Source organism: Cynoglossus semilaevis, chromosome 8, assembly GCF_000523025.1.
Source record: "Cynoglossus semilaevis isolate Cse_v1.0 chromosome 8, Cse_v1.0, whole genome shotgun sequence".
Lineage (NCBI taxonomy): Eukaryota > Metazoa > Chordata > Actinopteri > Pleuronectiformes > Cynoglossidae > Cynoglossus > Cynoglossus semilaevis.
In genome coordinates this window covers 6,881,282-6,903,099 of record NC_024314.1, presented here as the reverse complement: position 1 = coordinate 6,903,099, position 21,818 = coordinate 6,881,282, and the positions used below count along the sequence as shown (strand labels likewise).

The following is a 21,818-nucleotide window of genomic DNA, read 5'->3' as shown; positions in this document are numbered from 1 at the left end:
ACATGTTGGTGTCATGTTGGTGGTGTTGAATGCAGAAACAAGTGAGAAAGTAAATTAAATCCATACATTTTTAACAAAAAGCCCTGTTTAACATCAGAATGTTTCGTTTATATATATATATATATATATATATATATATATATATTAACCTTTTAACCACATGAAGAGTATTTGGACCAATATATACTGAGATACCCTGGCTAGTTCCTAGAAAGCTAATCCAAATTGCACACTTTGGCTTGTCTTGCTAGCTTGTGATACTCAAAATATTACTACCACTACTCTGCAACATGAACCAGTTTCTTACAAGACAACACTGTGTTATCCCATTTAAGCCATTTTCAAAATCACATTGTTAACTTTAATCATGCAAGTTAATTTTCAAAGTCCTTAGTCGAGGTTACAATGATTCCTGTGATGTACTGTGCCAAGCAAACACACAACACTTGCTTATTCCCATGTAAAATGAGCATGAACTGGGACATTTCTCCTCACCGAAAAGAATGAACCTCAACTCTTTCATGTTCAACATTCCAGACCACATGACAAAAAAAGATCCACCTGATTCTTTAAGCTATCCCATGAAACTATTCTTTGTGTAAGCATATGTTATAGTGGCGAAGAGCAACATCACAAAAATCCAGACAAGTTGTATTAAGGGAGAGCAGGTGGCTCCTGGTTCAAAGAGTGCAGGGATGAGGTTGTGTTTGCTTTTCTCTAACAGTTTTTATTTTCTCTTCATCTCTTTTTCCCTTTACTTACACTCATCTGCACCAGTGCTTTACATCTGTCCAAGTCCTCCTCGCCCAGCCTGCCAACCTCAGTGTTGCATTATTATCAGCAAAGTGCTTTTAAATCTGCTCCTAAACTGCTAAACTCCAGGATGTCCACTTCATGCTTTGTGCTCAAGGATACGGCTCTGCCGCTGCTCCATCGTCCTCTCATGCCTGTCATGCCTGAGACAGCTGGAAAAACTGGGTCTGTCTGATGATCTGCATTTACCATAGCGATCTCACAAGCACCAGGACATCTCTCTTGTACAGTATATGAAGCATGGTTCACAGAAAAGAACAAAACCATTGGACAATGGTTCTGGCAAAGCCAGAGAGGTTGTTATAACTATGTTATATTTCTCACACTGTCTGAGATCAGCTGATCAGTTAGTTTTATCAGAGTCAAGCTCAGAGGGGATTAGGTCTCTGCACTGACTAAACACATATTCCATTCACCTTTATATTTGTTTTTGTAAAATTCTCAGTTAAGGTAAACACAGCACCACTCATATACCCTACCAAATCTGTAATCAAACCCACAACCCTCTAGCAGCAAGACCAGTGGACTTCCAGCTGTGCTACAGCCGTTAAAACAAAAAGCCCTAGTCGTGGTTTTCTTCCAAATCACTTATTAGGTCACTTTTATTTGCTAACAAATACAAACCTGCTGCAGACATTTATCAACAAACAGTGGCTGCGTGTTTTTATATGTATTCTTTTTTTTTTTTTGCTTCCTCTCTTGCACTCCATTACTGCTCTCCTTTATTAAAACATATGACTGCTGTCCAGACAAATGGACTGAACCGCAGAACATGCTGTTACACATGCTAACGTCCCAGAGCTGGATTTTATTATTACAAATGTGAACATTGGAATCACATTCATCATCACTGGAAAAAAACTGATTCCAGATTTGTCTTTTTCCCCCTCCATGTTGGCACCTTACACAAAAGTTTCCTTCTCTTTGAAGGTGCCTGTGTTTTGTCATCCAATGTATTTTATACTCTTAAAAGTTAATAAAGTGCTAAAGGGATGAAATGAGGCCACGGGAGTTCAAAGCGCTAATCTGTTCAGGACTTTTGAGGAGGGAAAAGGATTGCTGAGACTGAGGCTTAGAGAGTAGAGAGAGAGAGAGAAAGGGAGAGAGAGAGAGAGAGAGAGGGAGTGGAGAGAGGCTGCAGGCTAATGTGAACCAGAGAGAGAGAGAGAGAGAGAGAGAGGGCTAAATACAGAGAATAGTGATAAGGAGCCCATCATCTCCAGTCAAAGCATATTTTAACCAGTGGGGTTATTAAAAGGATGAAGATGAGCCAAATCCTCACAGATGTATGACCGGCTCTCCTCCTCATGATCTCCTCAGCTCCACAGCCAACCTGCTGTGACACTCTACTGTATCTCACTTAAACATTAATGCAACAATCTTTCTTTTTTTTTTTTTTGGTAACCTGCTGACGCCACCAACTGATCAGTCCTACAATTGCAAACGCTGCTTTCACACTTTCTAAGCAGCAGGATTTAAGTATGTGCTGTCCTGCAGATTTTACAGATAGGGGGCAGTGTTCTCAAAGTAAAGGTGCACGGTTCAGAGTGGACACACACTGGAAGTTGTGGAAGGTTGTGAGGAATAAAGGCAACCACAATGACAAGGTCTCTGTGTGTGTCTGTCTGTCTGTCTGTTGGAGTTGCAGTATGAGTTTAAAGTCTCTACTGTGATTGGCTGCTTTTCTGTCTGTTGCCCAAGACAATATTTAATATACTATTAGAGAATAAAAAGCATGAGACGTCTCAAAGCTGCACTTTAAATCGGCCTGCCTTCATATTTGCCCCATATCCATCTGCTCTCTGTCTGTTTAACCAACACGCCAGTGTCTTTTTCCTAATTCAGCGCCATCCTCAGGCTGAATCTGTTTGCCTCCTGCACTGGAGACAGAAATAGCTCTTAATAATGAAAGATTGATGTGAAGTAAGCTTGTCATTACATGCTGCACTAGACAATTAGGTGCCTCCCAACATGCAGCCTTCTGATCTTCTCCTCCTCTCTTGTTCACCCTCCTCTTCTCCCTCTATCTCTCATCCTGAACTCCCCAGTTCGTCCTTTTCTCCACCACACACTAAAGTTATTTGTTCAAATATGATGAAGACTCTCAATGTAAAACCACTTGTACCTACAGTATGGTCAGGTTACAACAAGTTGTCCAGTGAGTGGACAACGTGTAATAGTTAGACTAAAACCAAAAATTATACAAATTATTATTTAAAAAAATTATAAATGCATTTTTATTTTACCATTACTCTGGGCATCACAAATGTGGTTCTTCATGAACACCATCTGTAACAACAGAACCATCTGTAACTGACCTGCATTCAAACACACTTACAAACCAGTCACTGTTTAAACCACTGCACTTCTCCAGGTGTTTCTTTTAAAACCACAGCTCTCTCCACCAAGCTCTCCATCATCTCTCAGTGCTGAGCCCGTACCCATGACAGTGACTGAATGTATTCATAAACACAGGGAGGATTGACATCTCAATGGGCTGCTTATTCCCTCCACTATCAGCTTACAGCCTATAATTACAGCCAATCATCTCGGATCAAGCACGTCTGCGTGAACGGGCCAACACAACATCTGCTGCCTGGGCCAACAGGCCAAGAAGGTCTTTTAAAGTGAAAGGTGAGCTAACCGTGGTGGGAGACGGCAGAGGAAATGTTAACTGCTACAGAAGGCTATTGACAAACCCTCACACGGGGGGAGCAGGTGCCATAAGGTATTTCTTATCTTCCTAATGCAACGGAGAAATTCTTATCAGATATAGTAGAAGCTCAGGGGCTTTGAGATCAAGACATTATATTTAGAAGCCTGCTGCGAAAAAGTATAAAAAACTGTACTCATTGTATTTTTTATTTAGTTTTAAATCTTGGAGCAAACAGTTTTTTCCTTACCCTTCATTTTGAATTTTCCATGGTTCAACTGCTGATTTTTAGTTCTCTGGGTCGTCCTGCAGTTTATTTGTGTAGCCCATTGAGAACATGTCATCTTGTAGTATAAATTTAAAATTTTTATATATATAATTTAAAATTATATATGTGTGTAACAGAGTGGCGCTTTGGCCCAGAGGCAACGTCTCTGTCATTGGTGTGGAACCCCAGGGTTCACCTCCTGGGCAAGTTCGAATCCCGGTTAGGGCGGTTGGTACCTTCCAGTGGACTCACCACCCACAGGAAGGTTTGGGGGGTTGGTACGGTGCAGTGTGATTTGGGTGGCGCCTGCTCCCCCCGCGACCCGGTAACGGATAAGCGGATGAAAATGGATGGATGGATGGATGGATGTGTGTAACAGATGTGAAGAGTCATCCTCAGATCTGTTAAAAAAGATTAACTAAAACCCCTGTAGTTTTGTCATTTTTAGTCATGATGAATCAAAATACTCTAAAATAATTTTTACTAATTTTAATTCTATATTTTGTTCTTTTGCCTTTTTTTTGCCCTTTTTTGTTTTAACCCTCATCATCCAAAGTGTTTTTTTAAAGCAGGACATTTTTTTTTCCTAGTTGGAAATTCACACAACTACTCCAGTTTTACAATCTTACTTTTAAAAGATCCCTGCCAGAGATACCAACCTGAAAATATTAAACTTTTTATGTTTATTAGTGTTGAAGTCATGTGTTGGCACTATGTTTCAATAAAACTGACAAAAACCATTCACAAAGCAATAAAACACAGTGCTATTAAACTGCAGCTTTTTCTAATTTGCTAATTGTGTTGTTTCAAACTGTGAACTCATTGTGAAAATTATTAAAAAACATTTTGGGTTGCCAATAAGTGCAAGTGCAATAAAGGAATGTGCTAACACCTCCCAATTTGCCACAAAGGACTCTATAAATAAGTAGCGAGTAGTTTTGATGAAGCTGGGAAGTTGTTAAAATGACTCTTGTAATGTCACCACAGTGAGCTATAAATCTGCAGCATCTGGCCGCACGAATGACAGGCATCTTCACTTGATGTCTGTTTTAATGGCTGTCTAAATTCCCCACTGTGTCACTGTGACTGGAAAAGGAAATGCCTGCCACAGTCTATACCACAGGTCTCACTCTAATATGTTTGCTTTGGTTTGCCTAATGTTTAAAAAATGTTCATTTACTCAAGGGGGATTTTAAAGCTCCGGAAGACGAGAGAAGAAGAAGAGCTGTGTCACGCTGATGGGAAAAAATGTGATGGGCAGCTGTGGGCTGGTGATGTAAAGTTTGGTTCAGCTTGTAGGCAAACCCCAAAACCACCAGACAATGTTGGGTTAAATAGTCTGTGTGCAGACACCTAACAAAGAGACTGAAATTCCAGAAACCCAATCTGTAAAGTTTTACGGTTCTTTGTTTCTCGATTTGCTATGATAGTAATGCAAAAACAAAGAGAGAATAGTTGGAAACTCCCATGTTTGTCTTTTAGTTGTAAGTAATCTGTAATTACTTTCTAGACTCACCAAACTCTGTAAAGCCTCACAAAATAGTAATGGGTGTTGACACTAATAAAGACGCATCCTGCTCATCTTTGTCCAAACGGCTTCTCCGTCTGCCTACACGCGTTTCCCTTCTCCGTCTCCATAAACACCATAATCAGACTCAGAAGCCTGTGGGCTCTGATGATGCCAGGCCTTCAAAAACAATAAATCTTTTCATTTAGACTACAGGGAAAGTCGAGAAAAACACTAGAACATAATCACAACCAACACTGATCACAGGTGGCTGATGTCTTGTTGTCTCCAACAACAAACCGGCCGAGGAGTCAAGGAAAAGAAGACCTTTGTTCTCTGACTCTAACATTTACAACTTTATACAAGGACGAACAAGAATGACAGTTGAAAACAACGTGAGGAATAATGGCTTCACAGCGATAATAAAGGAGCCCTCCATTTAACCCAGCATTATTTACACTGATACATTTGCTGCAAGAGTTTTTAGAATTACTAAGAAACAATGAAATTTGAAGCGGAAGAATTTGGCACTGCAACTTCAAGTTAGGGACTTAAAACAAATTCCAACTGTATGTTTGGCTAAAATCCAGAGCAGCTCATGCTGGTAACAGTGCATCAACATCACCCTCAGTCCTCAGGCGCTCCGGAAAACAACCACTGCTCCACAGGGATGGGTTAAATGCAAAGGACAAATGTAATTCTGTATATTTGAACAATGGCCGGTAAGGACAGTTTGGTCCTATTTCATTTTCAACCATAAATTGAATCTAAAAAAGCCATCCATCTGGTTAAAGACTACATGACGTCAGTAAACTACACTACATCTAGGTTTGTGTATGAAAAGGATGAGATTCTGAGAGGAAACCAAAAGATTTTCACATGGCTGTTTAATAGAAGCTGTCAATCACACCTGGTTTGCACTTGTATACACACTATCCCATCATGCTTTACAGTCTGTTTCCTGTAAATTCATTTATAATCAGGGATTTGTTGAAGAAGACCTACGACTGAAAGTAAACCTTTGAAATAAATAAATGTTGACCTCCTCCATAAATCAAGTCAGAAATGGAGTCACACGTACAGAACACTGGGGCTTCACGGATGTCTGGGGACGCCTCTGTCCATTTCTCACGTACAGTCTTTGGTTTCAACACAAGCTGTAAATTGTGAAGAAAACATGCCTTTATTCTGGAGGGACTCTCTCCTCGGCAGCCGGCATGTGTGAGTAAATTTTAGGACCTGGAGCGCCTCCAGAGTCAAATAAGGGCTTTGGAGTCTTAGTGTTTGGCTTTAGTGCGCTTTATTGCTCATTTTTTATCTATTGTTTTACTGGGTTATAATATGAAACAGCTTTCAGGGACCGTGAGACAAGGTGTTTATTGTAGATGCACGATGAAGAGGAGGAAGCCTTCAATGGCAAAATTAAAATCCAAACAGGAAATCTGCACATTCATCATCAGAAATGATATCTCTCCTCTGCAGCTAAGAAGAATTTGGTGTGGGGATAATTTAATTAGAGGCACTGAGGCGTTAAAGAGTCTGACCGAGACGCCCCTCCCGCCCGCTGCCTCTCCTGCATTTTGTCCAGGCTACACTCTGTTTGACCCCATGTTTAGTCTTAGGAGGGGTTATTAAGAGCTTAGGCTGCGATGTAATGAAAATGTTGTGACAACAGCAAAGGGGTGAAGTAAAAACAGGCTTTAGGAAGCAGCTGAGCCTCCACTCCAGGGAACAAGCAGTGGGTCTGCAGGCAGTAAAATGATGGTTATCTGAAGACCCTGGAGACACTGCTATTAGCTTTGACACTGGTGGATGGACTTGATGATAACCTCAACACTGCTCCTGGCCTGTCATCGTCCACAGGTTGTCGGCTGTGTCACAGTCAGCATTTTTTTCAAACTCGCAAAACCAAATATGACATCAAGTTGATCGTCTCAAAAAAAAAAAAAAAACAATATAACAAAATGTGGGAAATTGATTCAATTTGGTCACAGGAGTAATTTAATCCAATATGAAACGCCTTAGCCTTTGAATGAAGGTACATTTAAAGCCTGTTTGCATGCTGCTTGTTATAGGTTTGCAGCCACTTTCCCCTCTTGACTGCATTCATCATAATTCTGTGGCTTGTTGTTTTTCTGCTCTATGGTTGCTGGCAAGTTGGATATGACAAAAATGAAGAGTAATGTGCTTTGTTTCAGCTCCTTGTGCTTCTACCACTGGTTGTTTTATCTCTCCTTCTCTCTCTCTCTCTCTCTCTCTCTCCCTCTCTCTCTCAGTACCAAGCCAAAAGCACTTCCACATGCTTTACTAGAAATCCAAAGCTGGGAGCCAGAGTGAGAGTCAGCCTCAGTTCTGGACTGCAGCCTGCTCTAACCTCTCTGTCTTTAAGTATCTGCACCACCCAGTACTTTTCACTGAGAGGAAACACCACAGGTATGCTGCCTATTGGCTACTCGTGTACAGCCCGTTACTGCTGAAGAACACCACTGAAACTCATTATTGCCATTGAACACTTTAATACTGACTGCGGACACTATTCCAGAAAAGTTGGTACACACAAACGTCTGTTTTTTCACGTTTGCCTGGTTTACATTTAAAGACTAAAATCCTGAGAGAATTCTCTGAGGGATCATAAAGTTTGTTTATTTTACACACAAATTCAGAAACTGGTGCTAGTAATGCACTCCTTCATTACTAGTTCAAACGTTGTATTTACTGGGAGGTGGACAGATGTGTAGTGACTCATACCCATACTTAAGTCTGTCACTGTTTACAGTTAATAATCTTGAAGCCTCCATATTTGTGACACTCAGTATATTCAGTTTCCAAACTCTTGAACAGTGCTACAGGTGAACCTGCTCTGGTCTCGTTTTTTTGCTGCTATAAATCTCAAATCTTTCATTTTAAACATATATATTGATGTTGGACATGAAAAACCCAAACTGCCTGAAATGTTTTGAAAATCTGGTTTGTACGTATAATTTTTTGGCCTCTGACCATGACATATTTATAATACACGATTTAGCTGCAGTGTCAGGAGAATGACAGCTATGAAGCCAACAACCTGAGGACCAGACTGACTTTTTTCCAGTGCACCGCAGCTTAAAATCTTCAGAAGTTCAGCTTTTTTAAAAGTGATTAATACTGAATTGATTGCCTTGGCTTTCTTGCTAATTATGCCAGGAAAACTTCTGTTTATTACGTTCTGTCTTCATCAAACATCTGTCTAATTTTTCTCGCAGCGCTGCAGCAGCCACTCTGGTCTGCGTTTTACCCAAAACAAATTCCAGGAACTTACTTTCTCCTTGACTTATTCATCATTTTCACCACCAAAGTACAACCACAAGGACGTGAGACTGACAGGCCGTGAGGTGAGCTGCGGAAAGACAGACATTTCGACTCACTACTTGTTACATCCTGCAGGAACCTGACCACCGGCCAGAGCTGGAGACGGCAATCGCACACGTGAATGCAAATAAGCAGCACACACAGGTCGATAAAACCACCACATTGACTGCCACCACCACAAAACAAGGCATGAAATACTGCATCCTCACCGCCAGCACATGAATCATGGCAGTATGACATTGCTCGGGGCCTGCAGCCAGAATCTAAGCGCCCCCCTTTCCAATCTTTTCATCCAAGCCAGCCCAAAACACCCCCCATCTTTCCTCGTGTCTCATAAATGGGCCAGGCTGCTTTACCAGAAGCTGACAGGGAGCCTGGAGGAGGAACAGAACTATTATCTCTCTCTCAGCAGCAGCTCACTCAGGAGTTCCAACAGCCGATTCTCAAACAAGCGGCTGTCCTCACTCTCTTCTCTTCCCAGTCTGTCCTTGCCCTGCCACACCATTACTTGTGCTACTATAGTGATAGTTTACTGAGTCCCATGGCTCCCTTGGGCCACGGACAGCTGTGACAGTGTGTCTGATAACATATACAACGTGTCCATGTTTGAGTCAAACAACATGTGTGGTTGTTCCAGTTTTCTAACAGAATAAATTAGAGGAGCAGCTTGTAAAAATATAGACATTTGTAAACCAACCTAGTGACATGTCCCATCATATCATCACAGTGATCTTGCCGTCCTCTGTCCTTCTGAAGTCTTTATGTCACTATTTGTATTTATATTTTCATTTAATTTGGAATGACAGTGTTCCATATAAAGTTCACTGCAGTTTAATAGCTGTAAATGGAGGCTGGACAACAGTTCTATCTGCCAACAGGGGTCTCTGCAGGAAGACTCTTGTCACCAGGTGATTTTCAGAATAAAATTCTCTTTATGCCTAACTATTTTCAGTCAGTTTTAAACTCCTGTCATTAAGTTTGTGTTTACACTGGCTCTTTGTACTCTGTGGATTCACTGACAGATGTCTAGACGTCTCTATGCACTCACCTGTCAACTGTATCGTTTGATTATTTGTCAGCTCAAAATACTGCTTCAATATGTATAAAGCTATTATTTATCTAAATTAGCCATCCTGTGAAAAGGGCAGAGTTATTTAGGTCTCACTTCAGAAATGTCACTGTAAAACATGACAGTCGGGGGAAAAAGCCTAAATAAATAGCTGTGATCTCTCTGAGAGAGAGTTTCTCACTGGACGGACGGACTGACTGAAGTTTTACTACAGTATGCTCTGACCACATGTTTCCTTTTTTATGTGACTCACTGTCTGGAGAAGAATTTATTTATATAAACTTTGCCAATACAAAAGGAATAAAAAAAGCAGAGGACTGACCAACATCTTTCCTTTCACTGAACATGTTGCCAATGTCAGGGGAGGAAGAACTTTCCAGATCTGAATATTTGATGCCTTAAAGTGACTTCTGCCACCATTTTTTTTTCACTTGGAGAAAAAGCAAAAAATGTTCAGCCATGTGTTTTATCAGGCCTCCATGTTTGTTCTAAACTGACTGAATCATGTTCAAAGCAGCTGCAGGAGTTGTGCAGAGGTTGCATCATTGCATTACATTATCTCCAGGTTGCTTTTCCTACCTACCAGACAGACACTTAGTTTACGGCCCGTTACCGACTCACAGCCGGAGGACCAGGTGAGTCAGGCCATAAGGTTGATTCACACCTGCTGCGGTCCTCAACAGGGTACGGGATCAAACTGGACCAACATCAGCCGAAGGTGGGAGAAAATAACAGAGAGCCAACTCTGCATGTGTGTTTGAATGTGCACACATTTATTATTACAGATTAACAGTCGACCAGTTGTCGATTGTCAATTGTCGAACAGTCGTTCTAGAGATCAACGTTGTGTGAGAAGGAAAAGGAAAATCAGAAGGAAAGGAACCAAAAGAAATTGTAAACCTGATGTCTGAGTTCTAATTTTCTCTTCACACTGTAGAATCAATAGTTTCTGCGACATTCTTGACTGAACCTGCTGGAGCGTGATCCTCAGCCTAATGTACCCACAAGTTTCCATCTGTTGGGGAAACAGATCTCAGTGGGCCTTTTCCACTCTGACAAAACACAGGATAGACAAGGCACACACACACACACAAAGTGATGCTTTTTATTGGAATTCCAAGAGCACTGCAACACAGGAACACTGACCTTCAACTTTACAGGATGCTGTGACTCTCCAACGCTTCTTACCCACAATTTCTATCATGAAAAAGCCAATTGTGTTGTTGGTGTTTCATGTCATACTTAAGTTGACCTCCAGGTGCACAGATGCTCAGTTTTGTTCCTCCTTCCACGTCAAGCAGACGGACAAACTTTAAAGATCTACCACGTTTACTTCCACCTTATCCATCACAGCCACCCTCCTTCCTTAAACACAAAACAACAATTACGAAGGCATTTTCCTCCAAGGTGCATTTAAACCATCCCACATTGGCACATTATGAAACGCCTTTCTTCAACGAGATTGAAAATCCCTCTGTGATCAGACTAATGTTGTTGTTGTTGTCATCTGCTGCTCCTGCTCTCCACCCACACCCAGACTCCTCCTGCGTCTCTCCGCTATGTAAAGAATGAATGTCATCTCCTGAAGACAATGGCTGGAACCACAGTATGGGTATTTAACTGCACATTTTAAACACTAGACAGATATTAGGAACGTCGTGCCATCAGTGACAGAGGAGAGAGAGAGAGAGAGAGAGAGAGAGAGAGATCAGACGTGAAATCGGCTGCAGTTGTTCAGAAAATGGTTAAAGCAGGAGAGAAAGCAGCTTTCCACAGACGGCTTTAAGCTTTAATGAGCTTGGATAAACTCTTGTGTTCAGGAGTGGGATGGAAACAGAGACCAAAGTGGGCACCAGCTGCACTCTGGCCAAATTCATCACCCACATGGCTTTATCTAGTCTGCTGTTTGCACACAACTTTCATTCATCAGCCTGCTCTTAACAGAGCTGACTAACAGCACCAGTCGCCATGAAGATGATAAGCAAGAACTGAAATTAAAATTGTCTCTATTCACAGCTCCAACGTCCATCATTCACTGCTCTTTTTCCGTCTAATGGAATAAACCTTGGTAAAGCAAGAATGTTAACAGGCAGATGAGACATCTTTTACTTTTGTACACAGCATACTGTATTTCAGACTGTATTTGTATTGATTGGTCAGAGAAAACAGCTATGTGAGCTAACCAAAGAAGAGATAGAAAGAACTATTCCAACTATAGAAATCCATCTCAACACACTGATACTCCGTCACAGACTTCACTATGAGCAGAAGGTGGAGGTTTTCACACAAATGTAAGGAAGGGAAAGTGAACTACTTGTCCACACAATATCCTGTGACCTCTGCATTGTACCCATCACCAAAGTGAACAGGGGGGCAGCTTAAGGAAGGAACGGTGCCTTGCTCAGAGCACCTCAGTGTTAACTTAGCAGGTGGACTTGAACCTGAAACCTTCCGGCCCTAAGTCCGCTTCCTTAACCACCAATCCACCACAACCTCTTTTATTGGCTTCATCAACAGCGCAACAACATGTGATTATATTTAGGGTATTTTTTTTATATAAAATATATCACTAATCCCAAGTATTTGTAGCCAAATGTATTTTTAACATTTGGGATAAAATTGTATTCACCATTGGATGAGACTGTTTAGGGTAATGAAAGTTATCTACAGACAAATTAGTATTTTAATGATGTGAACAACAAGCAGTGACATTATACTGGTTTAACTGTGCACAGTGAGAGAAAATTGAAAGAAGAAAAAGACAACTGCAACTTCCTACGACTCTAGCCCATGTTTAAGTACAACTACATAAGACTGGAGAGTTAAAAAACATATAAGTATTATACAATGAAGTCACTGGGAAACTGGTCACAGGCAAATAGTAAAAAAGTAGTGTTAAAACAGAAAGGAGAACACACAGGAGGTAGACAAGACAAGAAACAATCTGTGTATCCTGGTCGCCCTGTGCACAAGACACACACACAGCAAGTTCAAAGTCTCTACCAACAATATCTGTTTTCTTCCTTCAACCACTGGAGCATTAAATAGGTGTCATCCGGTTCATAAACCACTGGGCCACACATATCCCAACGCAAGCGGAGGAAAGGTTAAGAAACAAAATCACAACAGGGAAGGATTTAAAACGTGGTTTTCTTTAAAACCTATAAAAGCAGAAGAGCGGGCAGAGAGGAGAAAACTCCAGCACTAACTGGTACAACACTGTCAGTCAAACTTCCACAAACACAACATGGCTTTTCTCTTCAAACACTGCAACACAATCAAAGAGAATCACATCCAGCACGTCTGCAATGACGCTGCTGCGAGACCAATGTGTTAAACTGAAATGAAGGGAAACTGAGCATTTACTGTACAGATGTGTGTAACACCACAGAAGAGGCATCACCAGTGCAGTATTAAGACGTACTATAGTCCAGTGTTTCCCAAACTTTCTTTCTGCTGACCCATATTTTAAAAGTCAATAGACATTATTTGTTAACTCAATAATATATCAGCAATATTTTTTGCATCCCACCCGAGGGTTGCGACCCAGTCTTTGGGAAACAGTGCTATAGTCTATCATTGATACAGCGTGAAGCAAAGCACAAAACCATTAGATTTACTGCTACAAATAATGTTCTTTTTAAAACTGTTTTGTCAGTTGAGTCCTGACAAAACAGTCATGGAGGACTGTATTTGACACTTCTCAGTACAACTGGGCAGTACAAACAAAAATGGTACCTGAGATTTCCTGGCGGTTGATTAGAAGAACTCATTGAATCTCTCTGGCTTGGTTAGCTGAAGTGTCTCCAAGAGTGACACTTCCACACCAAACATTTGAGCAGGACATTTGACCTCTATGTACTCAAACAGGAAGTGATGCCATTGGTAAAAGAGAATAACATATTTGTAAAAAGTCCAAGGACATCTGGTGGACAGATGAAAGAATGCAGGAGAATATTCTTGTTATTTCCCAGGATTCACTGACTTGTGTGAATGAAATTTCTTCATTTTCCTCACTTTTTTCAGTTGTACCTTTCCCCCTCAGTCACTCGTCATTTACCATATGCACGTGTGAATTTGCATATTCCTTGAGCAGTGATGGTTTGTTTGTATGTATGAGATACAGGAGGGTCTCCTGTATCTCATACATACTGTATACTCAGTATGTGCTCCCGTGTTTGCTAATATAATACGCTCTCCACCAACTCTTAAGAGAAACATCCGGCTCATTAGCTGCTTAATGCTGCCCTAGTTCACGGGCTAGATGTGAACTCCGTCTTTGTGCTGCTAGTAACTCAGCAGGAGGCGAACAATGATGTTGTTAGCATTGTTTTGCTAAAGGACTGCGTTGTAAGCACTATGGATGAGTCTGTCTTCACACAAACACTGGATGCTTAGAGGCCATCGTTCACATCTGAAGAAAAAAAACAGACATTAAAGTGGCCTTTACCCTTGGTATTTGATTAGCAGCTAAAATAGCATATATTATTACTGCCTGAAGTTTTTTTTTTTACTTTAAGAACAATATACTTTTCATCCGTTTGCTGTTGTGACCGGACACTAAATGAAATTTGCTTCAACAAAGCTCTGCAGGATGAAAGAGCCCTGAATCAGTAAATAAGATAACTTGTCACAGATGTGCCGGTGGGCAGATTTAATGGCTAATCAATTAAAGGCCTTACAAGGTAGTCTGTGTAGGTTTAACCGGGGAAAGGTCATCGGCTTTCACAGATTGCTTGGATTTGGCTTCATAATCTCATTTGAGTGCGTCTGGCTTGAACAAGAGTCTACCCCACAACCTCTGCCATTCTAACAACTACTAAAGTGCCTGCATAACTTTTCATTTTCTTCTGAAGATCCCTGTATCTACAGAAGGTAAGCGATTGGCCACCGTCCCCTCTTGACCTTTAAATTTGGAACTTCTCCTCTGGTAAATGCAGTAATCAGGTTTCCTCAGTCTTTAGCCGAGCCTAATTGAAGATCCTCTACTGAGAACTCAATTGTGCAAGTGTGATTTACTCAGTGACTGACCTAATTAAAGTCCTGGAAATGACCTCAAAAGTTCCGTGTGGCATTAATCAGCTAAGGCACTTCATCAAGCCACCAAAGTACACTTCCACGCAGATTAAAAACTAAAGTGTAGGAGGGCGTGCTGTGAGGCTGACTTTTGGGTCTGCAGCTCAGCTCTGACAGGATCAGCCACACGGTGATCAAATGACAGACCTAATCCTACCTCCGTGTTGGACCCCCCGTGTCTGCCGCTATCCTGATAATGCACACGTTCCTCATTTCCACCCAAACGTGTGGTTCAAACACTGGGGCCGGAGTTGTTTTTAGAGTTACACCCAACATCATCTCCATGCTTGAGGGGCTAGGCTAGCTCTAGATGGTCTCCCACAGCCTTCTGCAAATGTTTGCCTAGATCTGTGGGGTTTATTCATGCAAGTTTGGATGGCAGCATTCCCCTATGTGTTCCGGCTCAGAGCTATTCAACCATTAACGCCTGTGCCTTGATCAAATGGTTTGGTCCAGGTCTTAGAATCCTGGCTCTGAGCCCATGACTGACTTTGCCTCATCAGAAACATTTATAATGCACTTTTAAATATCTTCATCCTATATTCCTTCATCTTAACTTACCGTTAAAAGGAAGTGTTAAATCTGGGTTTTGCCCATCCAACCCTGCCCCTAGCAACAGTAGTCTGTTACAACAGGTAGTTTAAATAAAGTCAACCAACAACATAACACACTTTGCATTTTTCATCAATGAAGTCTCTGCAACATCACATAAAGAGCCATCCATCAGCAGTGAGTTCTGTCTCTCTACCTTCCACAATCTCCTTTGTGCCCCTGGTGCTCAGTGCAGTTGTTTTGTCTTATCACATTTCCACACAGTCCCCGTTGCAGCTTTGACAAATTTAAAACACTGCCTTTGTTCTTGGTGCTTGAAAAGGCAGAGCAGGAGGAACGAGACCTCAGAGAATCGCAGTGCCATCAGTGCTAATGCAGGCACGCTCCATCTGCTGGGGACGGCAGCGGCAGACGCCAAGGAGGCATCAATCCACACACGCAACACACTTTACAGGAAGTTACACGTTGCTGTGGGTGCAGAGCAAATCAGAAATGAGACGTTGTTAGTTGGAGCACCAATCGGCGATCATGTTTGCATACTCTTCTAAGGTGAGCTACAGTTACAGCCCTCTTCGTCGTCTGGCTGATTGGACGGCTGTTCCTGTCTTAGCTTACAGGGACAGTGTGGGGTGGGGGGGGGGTGTTTGCACATATGTGTAAGATGATACTTAGGTTGTTAGCAATGAAGACTTTTGTTTTTGTTGTTGACATTTTTGCTGTTAGCAATATAGTTGGTTTTTTTTATAAATTTGACAAAGATGTATTTCAGTTGCTTAAAATTTTAAATTATTTTAGAACTGTAAGACTGGTGTACGATGTGTTTTCAAGTTAAGACCCAGGAAGGCAGTTACATACAAGCTGCACTACAAAAAATGAAGACAGTGTTGCTGGTATAAAAAAATAAATAAATAAACATGGAACTGTTTCCACAGCTGGTCTCCTGCTAGCACTGACTCCAGTGGATTTGGACCTTCTTTGTGAATCCCTAATCAGTCAATAAGTACGTGTGCCAATCTTGGATTTACTCTTTCATTTTCATTCCTTTTTTCCTTCCAAAATAAACCCACCCACATCTTTCTCAGCTTCCTGAAAAGACCAGACTCTTTCAACACCATTTTACTGCTTATAGATTAATGTGGCCAGTTTCAACACTTGACTGCATTCATTCAACATGTTTAATGATGCATAATTAGTTGTATTCCCAAATGAGGACATTTTAAGGCTGTATCAATCGATTTGATAATCATTTTAACTGACACCATTAATTATTCTGCACTCTATGAAAATTATATGACTTGATGCTGAGTTAAACCCAAGCCAATATTCTGCACATAGCCTTTGGTGGAGAAAGGCATAAAACAGAACCAGTAGAATGAATTAATATTCATTGACCAGCACAGAGAACATTTTTTATTCTATTTACCAGAGCTCTGCAATTGATCTTTCAGTAGAGGGCATCGGTCACCAAAAGAAGAAAGTGACAGTGAAGGCAACAGTTTCAGACTTCAAAGGTCAATGTTGACTAATTTGTTTGTTGATGGGTCAGTGAGAAGGGTCATGAGCCTGCAGCAAGAGGTCAGATGTCAAGTTTGTGCAAACACACGATCCGCAGTGGCTACTGTCAGGAGGTGAGATGTCTTCAGCAGAATCACATGAGTGCTATCTCTGAACAAATATGTAAAAATACAAAATAATAATATAAATAAAATATAAAAGTACATATAAAATGCACAAATATTTGCAATTTCCTCATAATAATTTACTTAAATCAACAACAGCAATTTTATTGGACTTTGCTCTGTCAACTGTGGGTGAAGCTGTGAGACTCAGTCAAAAGCCTTGGGTGATGCTAGATTTCAATCAGATATCAACCCTACCCACAATGCCTCTGCAACAAAAGGGTCAAATGAATTAGAAATGTTGCTGTCAAACAGCGTCATGAAACAACAAACCCTACAACTCTTTCACATTCCTGCAAATGTTTCTACTTGTCCTGTCTGTGTGAGTGTTTCTAACTCTGGCTGTGCACAAGAGAATACTGCCTAGATCTGCACTGGCTGCTGGCAGCACGCAGTGTTTTTTATCACTCCATTACCTCCGTATTGATTGAAAGGTGGGATTTGATGTGTTAATCCGCTCACGCTGGTGAAAGATTCCTGTCTTTAGAGACACTAAACACACACAAGCCAATCGCTGGAGTGAATTAATCAAGTGAGAATCCTACAAAGCTCCTCGTTCACCTTGCAGCCCTCAGAAAGCCTTTGATCAAGAAATGCTTAGGTTTCACATAAATGGTTGGATACCTTTCAGAGACCACACGGAGCACACAGCAGCTTTGGAGATTTAGGCCACTTTAATGCTTGTTTGCAGAGCTTCTCTTTGGTATCTGAGCCAACACGTTAGCAGAGGTGCACAGCCAGTTAGGAAGTGCCACACAAGTAGGTATGAAGGTAGTGAACCCAGGGCAGATGACTTGAACTTGTGATAGAAATACCTGAACATATCTGAAGTGACAGGGTTACATTCAATAAATGTTTAACCAGGAGTGACTAGGAAGTGATTGGTCTGTGACGGTTCTCAGTCATTCACCGAAGCCTGGAAGAAATGAAGAAGCGAGTAACAGGACCAAGATCCAACAGTCAGTATCAACACTGTCAGGTGAATATGGATCATGCAGGTAAAGTATGAAATTTAATAAAATATTCAGAGACAATTTAGAAAAAAAAATCCAAATACATCAATATTTTCCAACCTCTGTTCAGTACTCCTGTAAACCAACACCCTCTCTTGATGATGTCATCACCATCCCTGCTCCAAAATCACCAAATGTTAGTTTATTGCGTTTGAAGAATTATATATACAGTTGCATCCTTTATACTTTTTAAAATTAAATGACATCAGATATTTCTCAGAGTACCATCAAATAACTTCCACTCCTATGAACATGTTTTGTTTTTATTAACTCTGCCCTAGTTCTGAGAACACAGACACATCTGTTGGGAAATGTGTCAGTATTAGCACAAATCTCCAGGTCTGATAATTCTTTCAGACATTCCAGAATCACAGTGTGACGTCTTCACGGAGATGGTTTCTGTTTTTTTCTTTCTGAAAATCTCTAAATTATTCACTTGTGCTTCATAAATCTCCACAGTCTGTTTGCTGTCATTATCAAACCTGTCGTGTGGCTGCACCAGCTTTGTTTAAATTTGGACAGCTACCTCAGACGGTCTTCTCATTGTTGAAAAAAAAAAAAAAAAAGAAAACCTTTCCGTAGCTATTTTTTTTGTCACACACATTTTTTGTTCACAGGATACGACACATGCTGGCTGCTTATGTCTCATGTTTACACAAGGTAAAGTGTTGAGGTCATTTTTGCCACTGCATAAGACTGCGACCATGAACCCCCTTTAATCACAGGAGTCAGACTAACTGCACCTCCTGGCCACAAAGAGCACATGTTCCTTCATTTCCAGTGGCCAGTGCAGAATTGACAAAAAAAAAGCAGCACTGACACAAAAGCTACACTTCGCCGATGAATTAAAGCACAGAGCAGCAAAAGGTTAATGCATGGCTCCTGGGCCATGCAGACACATTTCTGAGGAGGGGTGGGGGCCATAATAGGATCAGGGCTCCATAACTCCCTCCAACAGCCAATCCTCCAACCTTTCTGCCTGTTTAGAATTCAAAGAGAAAGTTTGTGTGTCTATGATGGTTGGTCAAGGGGGTTAAAAGGAAAAGTGCATTTTTTTCAGTCACAAACTCAATTTCCTTGGAAAGCTAAAGAGGCCATGCTTTAAAATCCAAATAATGAAGCCTGTTTAATTTCTGCCAGTAGTATCTCCCAGAACCTTTGGTATGACTCTAATCCTGGTTACAGGAGCAGAAGGAGGAGGAGGACGAGGAGGAGAATGATGTCAACCCACCAGTTATTCACCTTAAAAATCCTTAAAAAACAATTTGTGTCTTTGCGCCCCTGTACTGCATGTGAACTTCATGTGACCCCGTGTCATCACTCATCTACTCACTTGGTGGCAGTAACCCATTTTGTCTCAAGATTTAGTGACAAAAAACTGTCAAAAACTGCTTTGTGCTTGACAAACACATAACGATAGAACCTGTGGAAGACACCTGTTAACATGCTTTGGTTCCTATGGTATGCTTTACCTTAGAACCACGTGGAACTTCTTTACCTTCAGAGAAAGTTCTGTTGTGCTGGAGCTCTGAAGCCTGAAATGAGTGGACAAGGCCGTGGCTCTTTTAAGTATGCTCACTGTGTGAGCTAAATGTAACACTACTCACCTACATGAGCCTTTGTGATCCATACACGCCTCCACAATGTGATCAATTATCACCATGCCTCTGAGGCTGCATGCCTGAATGCCTAAGCTGTTCGTCCCATGACTGAGGCCAGTACATTCAAGCCGTCATCACCTGGGCGAGGACCTGTCCGGGATAATTAAAAGAGCTCCATTGTCATGCAGCGGAGCTGCCGATGCTTTGCATGCACAGCTGGGATCAGGTGACAATGACGGGGCGAGCGTGGCGCACGGCCAAGGAGTAGGTGTGGAGGGGGGCAGATTCCTGGAGGGGTGACCTCGGACAGGCCGCACTAGCCAGCTGCTCCAAGTAATGGGACACCTGAGCCTCCTGTACTGCTGTCCACCTGTATCACTTACCTGACACAGACAGAGACTAGATATGCAGCACAAACACAGATGTAAATGCCAGAATTTTCCTTCATTTCTCCCCTGAGTAAACGTCAGTCTTATTTTGTGTGAATATTCTGTTCTTCACTCAGGGCATTTTGAGGCTCGTACTACCACTGTGACCCCTCCATGGATCTGCCAGCTGCTATCTTTCACCTGTCACTGATGGGCTCGGCCAGAGTTCATCGGCTCTTGCTTTCCAGCTGCCACTGATCTATATTTTGAAAGGGCAATAACAGGGCATGGCTTGATTAGTGTGGCTCTGATGATACCACCAGTCTGTGACATACACTAGAACATGTCAATACTAACAATATCAAATGGCATAAAGTATGGGAGCCAGCTGGAGGCGCTGTTGATTGTTTACTAACTGAGACAGAAACAAAATTCAGAACTGATATTAATTAATGTTAATATTATGGAGGACTTACTGAAACTGAGACCATATTTAAATCCTGTCCATTTTTTGGGTAGTTAGTTAGTTAGTACTACTAAGTCATGTGTACTGTGACATAAAACCTTAAAAAAAACTGTTTAAGTTAAAGTTTAAAAAACCACGAATTAAGCAAAATTTGAAGTCAATATTATAGACGAATGTTAACACTATGTTAGTGTAAGCTATCATTCACACACTAACTGTAAATCATACATAATCTATCAAGTCTATTAGTTACACTGGTGTTGATTTGACAGAGGTAGCTGAGTGTGCTGAACTTTTGGGCTTGTTTGATTAGGTTTTGCATGAAATATAATAATATAATTGATCTCTCTGGGACTTTACAGCCATTTATGGCTGTACTACCTGAAGTTAGAGCTTATTTTCTTATGCCTGGGGCTGACTCTGCTCCCTACAAACTCACTGATTACTGGACAACCTCAGAAACAAATCCATCACCTGATTAAATACCTCCACCGATATGACAACACAGCGCTTTAGAAAAGGGCAACAAACTGCCAGGGCTGTCATATTTATGAGTCTAAAGGCCGCTGATTGTAGCAGCCAGCGTTTATACTTCATAGTTTGTGCGTTGACCACTCATTTGTCAACGCAAGACACAAACCTTCAGCTAAAAGGTTGAACTGAGACTGGAGGTCGAGTGGGAGAATAGGGAGTGACACTGAATAAACACACAGAGTGTTCTATGTCAGGGGCTCTCCCGTGTGACCAACCTCTGCACCACCTCTGACACATGATGAAAGACATCCAACTAAATGCCATTTATTTGACCAAAGGGAGAAAAACTCAGGCTGGCCATCTTCTTCACCTCTGTCTCTACATCAACTTCAACTGTGCCAGGGTCAGTGCCACCCAAAAACACACAATGACCCAACATGATGAACCGTGGTGCCCACCCCTGGGCAGCTCAGTTCATCATGTTGGGCTCCCACTGCCAACACTTGGCCTGCCCAGCTGTAGCCCTGGTTGATAAATAAATTACTCAGTAGAGCCGTGACTGTTCTTTTGCGGTGTTTGCATGCTGTCCCTTCACCCGGCACTGTGGCACTCCGACCTTGTCAATTATTAACGAGCCTTCATTTTGCACTGGTGTGCGTTTTTGTGTGTTTAGAACTGTGTTGTTTCTCTATGAATAAAACCTGAGTGTGAATAAAAGACCTGAGGTCACATGATGGATGTGGAGTGACAGCTAGAATGTATTTTTGTTTGTTATCTGTCGGACGTGTGATCGAAAACGTAGCCTCAAAGGGAACAAAAATCTTTAGGACGTTTCTTTGCTCATTTTGTTATTCATGTCGTGGCCAAGTGCGATGAAACAGCAGAGGTAATAAGGAGAATGTAAGCAGAGGCAAGTTCTCAATCATTCATA

The 21,818-nt window shown here is 41.5% G+C and overlaps 1 long non-coding RNA gene across 2 annotated transcripts in view; it reads right to left on the bottom strand.

The window, feature by feature from the left end:
• The window catches only part of LOC112487396 (uncharacterized), a 42,032-nt gene extending 28,297 nt beyond the window's left edge, over positions 1–13,735 (bottom strand). For both annotated transcript variants that reach the window (XR_003050454.1, XR_003050453.1), the window contains exon 1: positions 13,397–13,735. This is a non-coding gene — a long non-coding RNA (uncharacterized LOC112487396). The remainder of the gene's footprint in view (positions 1–13,396) is intronic.
• Between the last annotated feature and the right edge of the window lie 8,083 nt (positions 13,736–21,818).